Here is an 8,535-nt window from a genome sequence, read left to right on the forward strand (position 1 = left end):
TGGTTCCTGATTTATGCAGATACTATAAATTTAGATCTGTTGCAGGCCTGGAGTTTTGATTTCTCACTGGTACCCTTTGCCTACCCCAAAGCCCCAGGCAAAGAACACACCTCCTTGCCTCTTTCTCGGACTAGTAGGTGGAGGTTTTCCATTTCCAGTGGCTGACAGCTCTTTAAGGCTGAGGGCCTTACCTGAGGGCCTACTTCCGGCTCCTCAAGGCCTTGTGCTCCAGCATTAAAACCTCAGATACTGACTGCTGATGCCTGTAACCAAGTGTAAGATGTTGGAGGGCTGCCACGGTGTCAGCTCCTGCTTTCTGCTCTTCAGTTTTTCAGTTTGCTTCTGGCACTGGGAATTTTCCTTCTGTTTTCATTTTTGAGCTTGTATGTTGTTTATATTATATCGTTTGTTATATTTTATTCGTGATTTCTTTAAGTTTATAAAGCAAAGCTCATTAAAAACTGGTGGAGGAAGTCTTCTCTTACTTTTCATGAAGAATATCAGTTATCTTTGTTTTGCTCCTACCAGAGCCTTACTTTCAGATTCTCACATTCCATATTCAATACAGATTTTCTGAAACAGCATTCCTTCTCCATAGTAGTCCAGTTTATTTGTACTTTTTTCACAGTTGACTTTTTAGTTTTCTTAGCTATCATTGGCTTTTATCCCTGCCACGTTGGTTTATAACCAAAGTGGCCTCTCACCTCTCTTGGCCTTTGCCACACTCCTTCCTTCAAGGGGGTAGTTATTGGCTCCTCTTCTCAGGTGTTACTCTCATTTCATTGATTTCCATTCGTGTTGGTCCCTTTTTACCTTTTATTTCAAATCCATACACATCTATTTGATCCTCCTCCAACTGGTTCCCTTTTACCACCAAATTCAGTTCTAACTACATCCAAACAGACTCTTCATTCTTAGATTTTTTTTTTCCACAAGATCTTCTGCAATTTTTCTCTATCCGTTAAATTGTGTTACAGGCCTCTACAGCCACAAGTATTTCCTCGTCTTCCAATTCTGACTTAAATTCCTACTTCAGTAGGACTTATTAGCCACAAGTCTTTGCCCTCTCTAAAATTCTACACAATACATATTTATCTAAATCAGAATATGACGATATGTCTTCTCTCTGTCCAAACCTTTGGTGAAAATTGCCTACAGAATTAACTCTAACCTCTTTAAGGCAGCATGCCTGGTCTTCCATAATCTCTTCTCCCTGGACTCATCTCCTGCTGTTTCTTCCTTAGATATAACCATGTCTTTTTGGTTCACTACTGTGAACCAAGCACCAACCAGTAACCAAAAGAAAGGGCTCAATAACGTTGTTAATGGACAGATGAATAAATGAATGAGTGTAAGTATAGAATGACTACATAATGCCAAGAATTGTGTTGGCCGCTGGGATACTAAGAGGAATAAAATGTGGGTCCTATACCCATGGTCATGTATAATTCCTCAGTAACCAGAGGAATAGATGAAGGGAAGGGGAGTCTAAATAGAGTAGATTGCACAGGCAAGGATATAGAATATAAACATAATGTACAAAGCAAGAGGTAGCAACCTTTAGCATGACATGCAAGAAGCCGATTATGGGGCATTTTATGTGCCATCTTAAAGAACTTTTTGTCATTTGTGAAACATGATGCCCTCATCTCCATCTCTGTGACTTTACTCATGCTGAACCCTTTCCCTTAAATGCTCATCCTCTCTTCACACCCCCACCATGTGTATTTACTTATATTTCAAAACCAGTATCTGATCATTCCTGAAAGACTTATTTGCATCCTCTTCTGTAAGCCCTTAAACTTTATCCAAAATTTTCTTCTGACCTATATTCCACCTTTGTGACATACTTCAGTACCCTAGCATATAGTAGACACTTAATAAAGATTGGTTGAATATAACTAAGTTTGGGGGTTTCATTTGCTATTTTCTGATCAATGTAAAGGGAAAGGATAGAGTAAAGGAAGAAAGACTTGAAAAAATGCTAAATATTGAAATACACAATATATTCCACAAAATATTCAATATTTTAAGGTTCAGCACTTTAATGGTAGTGATAATTTCTCATTGGCCTAACATCCAAAACTTTGTATCTGCTAGAAAAGATATTGTGTTATTTGTGTAATGCCATCAGTGACCATTGTGACATTCATAAGGCTGAGAATCTGCTTTGTAATCCACTTTCTAGCTTTATGCCTCAAAGGGCATTCACAGCACCATAGCCTTGCCCCTGGGTTCTGCTTTTTTGCCCTGCAACGTAAAATCAACTTTGTGCCACATTATGGGGACAACTTTGGTTTCAGGTTGAAATGGTAAAATTCAAGTGTCACCACTTTCTCTGTTGCTATCCAGGTATAATTTTCTACCCCTCCTTTGGGTCCCACTCTCACATATACAGTCTCCTGTTCACAATATTGCATTTGTTTATCTGTCTCCCCACTAGACTGTGAGTTTTTCATGTCAATGGACTTGCCTTAGTCTCTCCAAATCTAGCACCCAGCTCAGTTCCTGACACAGAGCTGTGCCCCATAAATATTTATTGAATGAATAGGAAACTGAATGAACATATAAAGATTATAATGGTGGCCATTCTTTTCAAACCAGAGAAATACCCATTCTCTGTTTTCCAAATGAAAACTTTCAAATGAAAGTTGGTTGTTTTTGTTTTGTTGTTATTTTTCCCTTATTTAAATTCATAGGTAATACTTGCATCATCCATCAAATATTAGCATGCATAGACACTCAGGAATTGCCTTAATCGCTATCTCCCCTCCCTTTCTCATTCCAGCCCTATCCTACAACATTGTTTTCCATTCTATCCCTTCCCCGCTTTGGGTGGGTGGCCGATAGGAAATCCATAGGCCTGTGTTTAATACCTTTTGTTCCCCAGTCTCCCTAAATTCCATTCTCCCCAAGCCTCACTCCCACTCATAAGAGCGTGGTCTTGCCATTTGGTTCCCAAGGGACCTCACACATATTAGTGAAGCATCAATGCATTTCTGAGAGTTTGGGGATTTTATCTTTAAAATACCATCCTTTGCAGGATATTCATTGTGGAGTTCAGTTGAGGCATCAACAATCCATGTCTTGTTCTCCCTCATCAGTGTGTGATGAACATTGTGAGCCCAAGTCTTTCCTGCCATTTCCAGGTCTCCTCTCCCAAACTTCTGTGGGAAACTTCTTGAAAAACCACTCATTTACTTCTTTTTTTTTTTAATGGAGAAGTTGAATGTTTTATTGTTATTAAAGGGTTTTTTGCTGCAAGCCTCTTGCTTTGTTGTATGAAAACAGCACCAGCAAACATGTTATACTGCAAAATTAAGATGGTTGTGTTCCTTACCTCACACTATAAAACTAACAAAAACTTATATCCACTCCAAGTTGTGTCCAATGAAAATATCATTAAGTATTTTAACCCAAATCCAGGAAGTGAAGTAAGCAAGTTACAATATTATGTAAGGAATACATAATTTTTACAAGTATTTTTTACCTCAGATAATTTCATGAATTCTGAATATAATAACTAGATCCTAGTCTAAATCACTGGGTGATATGAAAAAGACGCAAATTGTGTTTATCTGCTATCATTAGAAAATTAAGGGGTATCTTCTTCCAATAGCATAGTTGGAACAAGTAGTTTCTGTTTTCCTATTGGTATTGCTAAAAGATGCTATTATAAATTTTTATGTACCAGTTATTTAAAATATTGCTGGATTAAGTTGTTTCAGACTAGTTTATTTTCCATTGTCACTCTTCAGCAGATTTTATGTGCTTCTCATATGCATTAGTTCATCAAGTTCTGAAGGATTACTCAGTGTCATCTTGATCAGCTAACCATCTTCATAATAAGATTTGTTGACAAGTCCTGGATTTTCTGCAAGAACTTCATTAATTTCTTCTACTTCTCCTGATAGAGGAGAATAAAATTCACTAGCAGCTTTCACACTTTATAAATCACCAAACTCTTCTTATTTTGTCCCAACCTTGAGAAGACTACAGTCGATGACATCTCCCAAAGCTTCCTGTGCAAAATTGTTGATTCCCACTGTTCCAGTACAATTTTCTGTTGTTAGCCATTCATGTTTGTGAATTTCCACACTGAGAACAGAGTGGGCCCAGTGTGCATCAACTGAACAGTGCTCGCCCCCAGCCCCCAGGGCTGCAGCAGACAGGAAATCACGGGTGCTGAGGCCATGCACAGGCTGCTGACATCGATCCGAATGCTCCATGCTGCCTGCAGTGCCATGTTCACAGAGGTGCGGAGGGTTGCGGTGCCTCCTCATTTACTTCTGTAAGGACAGGCACAGTGTTCCCGGATTGCTAAAGCCACTGTTATGCAAAACACCAGAAATGGATTGGCTTTTATAAAGGGGGTTTATTAGGTTAAAAAGTTACAGTTCTACAGCCATAAAAATGTCCAAACTAAGGCATCAAGATGATACCTTCACTGAAGAATGGCCAGTGGCATCTGGAACACCTCTGTCAGCTGGGACGGCACGTGGCAGGTGTCTCCTGGCCCTTTGCTCCTGGGTTTGTTTCAAAATGGCTTTCTCCAAAATGTCTCTGGGCTTCTGTTTCTCTTAGCTTCTTTCTCTCAGCTTCTATGCATCTTTGCTTGTTCTCCTGGAGCATTTCTCTCTTAGCTTCTCTTCAACAAACTCTGGGCTTCATCTCTTCACTTAGCATCTCCAAATGTCTTTCTGTCTGTATCTTCAAGTGTCTCCAAGCATCAGCATCTGTGTGGGTTCTTGAGCTCTCTTAAGTACTCCAGTGAACTAATCAAGACCCACCCTGAGGGCAGGGCAAGATGGTGGCATAAAGAGGTGTGGAATTTAGTTAGTACTCTAGAGCAACTAGTAAATAGCCAGGAACAACTAGTGAATAGTCTGTAACAACTGTTGGGGGACATCTGTGACTGTCCACATATCGTACACCAGCCTGGAATGGGTGGAATGATTGAGATTGCAGCATAAAAGCCTTTAAGTATTGGAACCGGCACCCCTCCCCCCACAGCAGGCTAAGCTGCAAAATGTTACTGTGGGAGAAATAAGCAGTCCCTGCCAGAAGCAAGAGAATATAGCTCAACCTAGCTCCAACTGGGGTTTCAGTTAACAAATGTGGACTGCGGAATACAAGCTACAAACACAGGCAAACCCCTAACAAGAAGCAAAGTACCCTGAGGTTGCTCCCAGTGGAGAGGAGGTTGGGCTGGCAGAAAATAAATACAGAGGCTTTTGCAGATGGCTGAGCTTAGAATACTGGAAAATGGCTGTGTCCCAAGAAAAGGAGCACAGAGGACTGGGTACTAGCTCTGGCCAACAGGCATAACTGGAGGGCTGGGGACTATCTCTGAAAAGGGGCTTTCTCTCTTTCTCCTTTTTTTCTCTCAATATGAGTGGCTCAGTGGAGAAAGCCTCAGGCATTTTCAGTTCTGGGTGCTGACCCAGACAGGGGTGGAGTTAACAGAATCAGAGAGACAAAGGAGTAATTCAAATGTAGAAGATAACTCCCTAGGGGGTGTATCTTCCCTAAGAAGAAGGGGGTGGAGCCCAACTCAAATGGATTCCCTCTCTTCATAACTCTGACCCAAACAATCAAACCAGAAACAACTTAAGCTTGGCTTCTGACACCCTCAGTCTGGCCAGGACTGGGTCTACTGTGAATTAAAGGGACCACATCTCTTTACACCAGTGGGGAGCAAAGGGCTGACAGGTGCCACATGTTGGGCAGGTTAGGAAAAGCACAGCAGCTAGAAGCCTCATGGGAAAGTCTGTCAATCTTCTAGGACACACCCTCACAGAAACCTGATACTGAATATATCCCCTTCCTGAGATCTGAGCCTGTTCTGTTCTGGGAAAACCTACAAGGAAACCAGATGCCTAGACAACAGAAAACTAAAAATAACACTAGGAGAAATTAAGATATTGCCCAGTCAAAGGAACAAACTTACACTTCAACTGAGATACAGGAATTGGAACAACTAATTGAAGATCTTCAAATAAATATGCTAAACCAATTCAATGAGTTGAGGGAAGATATGGCAAAAAAGATGAAGGATATAAAGAAAACATTGGGCTAACATAAGGAAGAACTCAAAACTTTGAAAAAAACAACTGGCAGAACATATGAAATGAAACACAAGAGATGAAAAACACAATGGAGACATACATCAGCAGATTTCAAGAGACAGAAGAGAGGCGGGGCAAGATGGCGGAGTGGTGAGGAGCAGAATTTCGTCTCTCCCCTAGAGCAGCTGCCAATTACCCAAGAACTATATGAAACAGTGTTTTCAGGGTCTCCAGTAACCAATCACACATTGGACACAAGCTTGGAATTGGAGGAAAAGCTGAAATCAAAGCGAACATTGTAAGTTCCCCTGACCAGGGGTCTGGCGCCCCTCCCCACCCAGACCTCACAGACTGTCTTGCTGCTGGCTCCCTGAAAGGGGGGGAAAAAAAAACAAAAAACAGCAATCTGCTGAGGGCAAGAAGGGAGGATCAACCCAGCCTCAACTGCAGAATTAATTAACAAATTAATTAACTAACTTTGGGAGATGGGGCGCTAAAGAAGGGCTGGGCTCCAAGAAGTGGGGGCACGTAAAAGCGGGCACCCATACTCAGACTCCAAAAAAGCCATTTTTTTTTCCCTTGCATTTTGTCCCTTCTGGCGTCTCACTGATCCCTTGTCTTTTTGCATTTCAATGGCCCCCAGCAGGGGTGGAACTGAAGTGGTTGGAGAGTAATTATCAGACAATAGCCCAAAGCATATCTTTAAATGCTCTATTCTGACACTGACAAAACTTCCAGGCTGGGGAAAGACTTTTAAAAGAGACTCTTTTTTTTTTTTTTTTTTTTTTTTCCTTTTTTCTTTTTCTTGATTTCTTTTCTACTTTTTTTTTTTTTAAATCTAAAAGTAATATATGTGGTTATTTTCTATCGGAAAGCCCAGGTTGAAGGACTAGGCTGGGCTTGAGGGGAGACAGAGTACCCACAGTGTCTTTGAGTTCCGTATTCACTACTGAAGGCCTCCACCCCTGTCTTTAATTGGCAACTCAGGCTGACCAAGGAATCTACCTGGAGAGGCCCCAAAGAGGAGAGAGGAGAAGGGAATAGTGCCCCTGAGAGACAACTGGAGTTCTGAGGATTGGGAGAGTGGAGGGAGGCCCAGCTCAACTGGCAGTCCTCCTTCTGGGAATTCCGACCCCAGGGGCTGGAATTCAGATTCCGGCTTCAGTCAGCCACGGCCCTGACAGGATCAGAGTCACCAGGAGAACTAAAGTCTCCACACCTCCTTACACTGGTGGGGGAGCTGTGGGCTGGCCAGCGCCACCTGCTGGATAGGAGAGGAAAAGCACCAATTCTAAAGGCCTCATAGGAGGGTCTCATTCTCAGGAAAACTCCATACCCTCCCAATGAGACCTGGGCCTCACTAGACTGGGAAAATCTGACTAGGGTCGACCATATCTGAGGAGACCCACTCACAAAAATGTTACATAGAGGCAGAGCAAGAAACAGAAAAAACAAGAGGGGAAAAATTCTGATCAACTAAATAGAACCTAAGAGGTCTAGAATAAGTTGAACTGAATAACAGAAGCCAGAGAACAAAGCCAACCAACAAGAAAACCACTAGGTAAAAGACAGAAAACAAGCTCCAAAATAAACTAATCAAGAGAATCAGCTGCCTAGACAACTTAAGATAACAACCCATACCAGGAAACATGAAAACATGGACCAGCCAAAGGAACAAACTAATAGCTCAGGTGAGACACAGGAGTGGAGGCAACTAATGCTAAATAAATTTGATGAAATGAAGGAAGATATAGCAAAAGAGCTGAAGGATATAAAGAAGACACTGGCTGACCATAAAGAAGAATTCATAAACTTAAAAAAACAAATGGCAGAACTCATGGGAATGAAGGCCACAATGGAGGAGATGAAAAACACAATGGAGGGACACAACAGTAGATTTGAACAGGCAGAAGAAAGGATCAGTGAACTGGAAAACAGGTCATTCGAATTCATACACACAAAAGAACAGATGGTGAAAAGAATGGAAAAATATGAGCAGGGTCTTAGGGAGCTGAGTGACAACATGAAATGCACAAATATACGTGTTATGGGTATCCCAGAAGAAGAAGAGAGAGGAAAGGGGCAGAAAGAGTAATAGAAGACATATTCACTGAAAATTTCCCAACTCTTATAAAAGACAGAAAATTGGAGATTCAAGAAGTACAACGTACCCCAAATAGAATAGATCCCAATAGAGCTACTCCAAGACACTTACTGGTCAGATTGTCCAATGTCAAAGACAAAGAGAGGATTCTGAAAGCAGCAAGAGAAAAGCAATCCATCACATACAAGGGAAAGTCAATAAGACTATGTACAGACTTCTCTGCAGAAACCATGGAGGCAAGAAGACAGTGGCATGATATATTTAAGATACTGAAAAAGAAAAACTGCCAACCAAGAATTCTATATCCAGCAAAACTTTCCTTCAAAAATGAGGGAGAGATTAAAACATTTTCAGACAAACAGA

At 41.3% G+C, this 8,535-nt stretch overlaps 1 pseudogene; it reads right to left on the reverse strand.

Moving 5' to 3' along the window:
- Positions 1-3,747: 3,747 nt before the first annotated feature.
- Positions 3,748-4,246, reverse strand: LOC119504663 (annotated as a pseudogene).
- Between the last annotated feature and the right edge of the window lie 4,289 nt (positions 4,247-8,535).

This window comes from Choloepus didactylus, chromosome 10, assembly GCF_015220235.1.
Source record: "Choloepus didactylus isolate mChoDid1 chromosome 10, mChoDid1.pri, whole genome shotgun sequence".
Classification (NCBI taxonomy): Eukaryota; Metazoa; Chordata; class Mammalia; order Pilosa; family Megalonychidae; genus Choloepus; species Choloepus didactylus.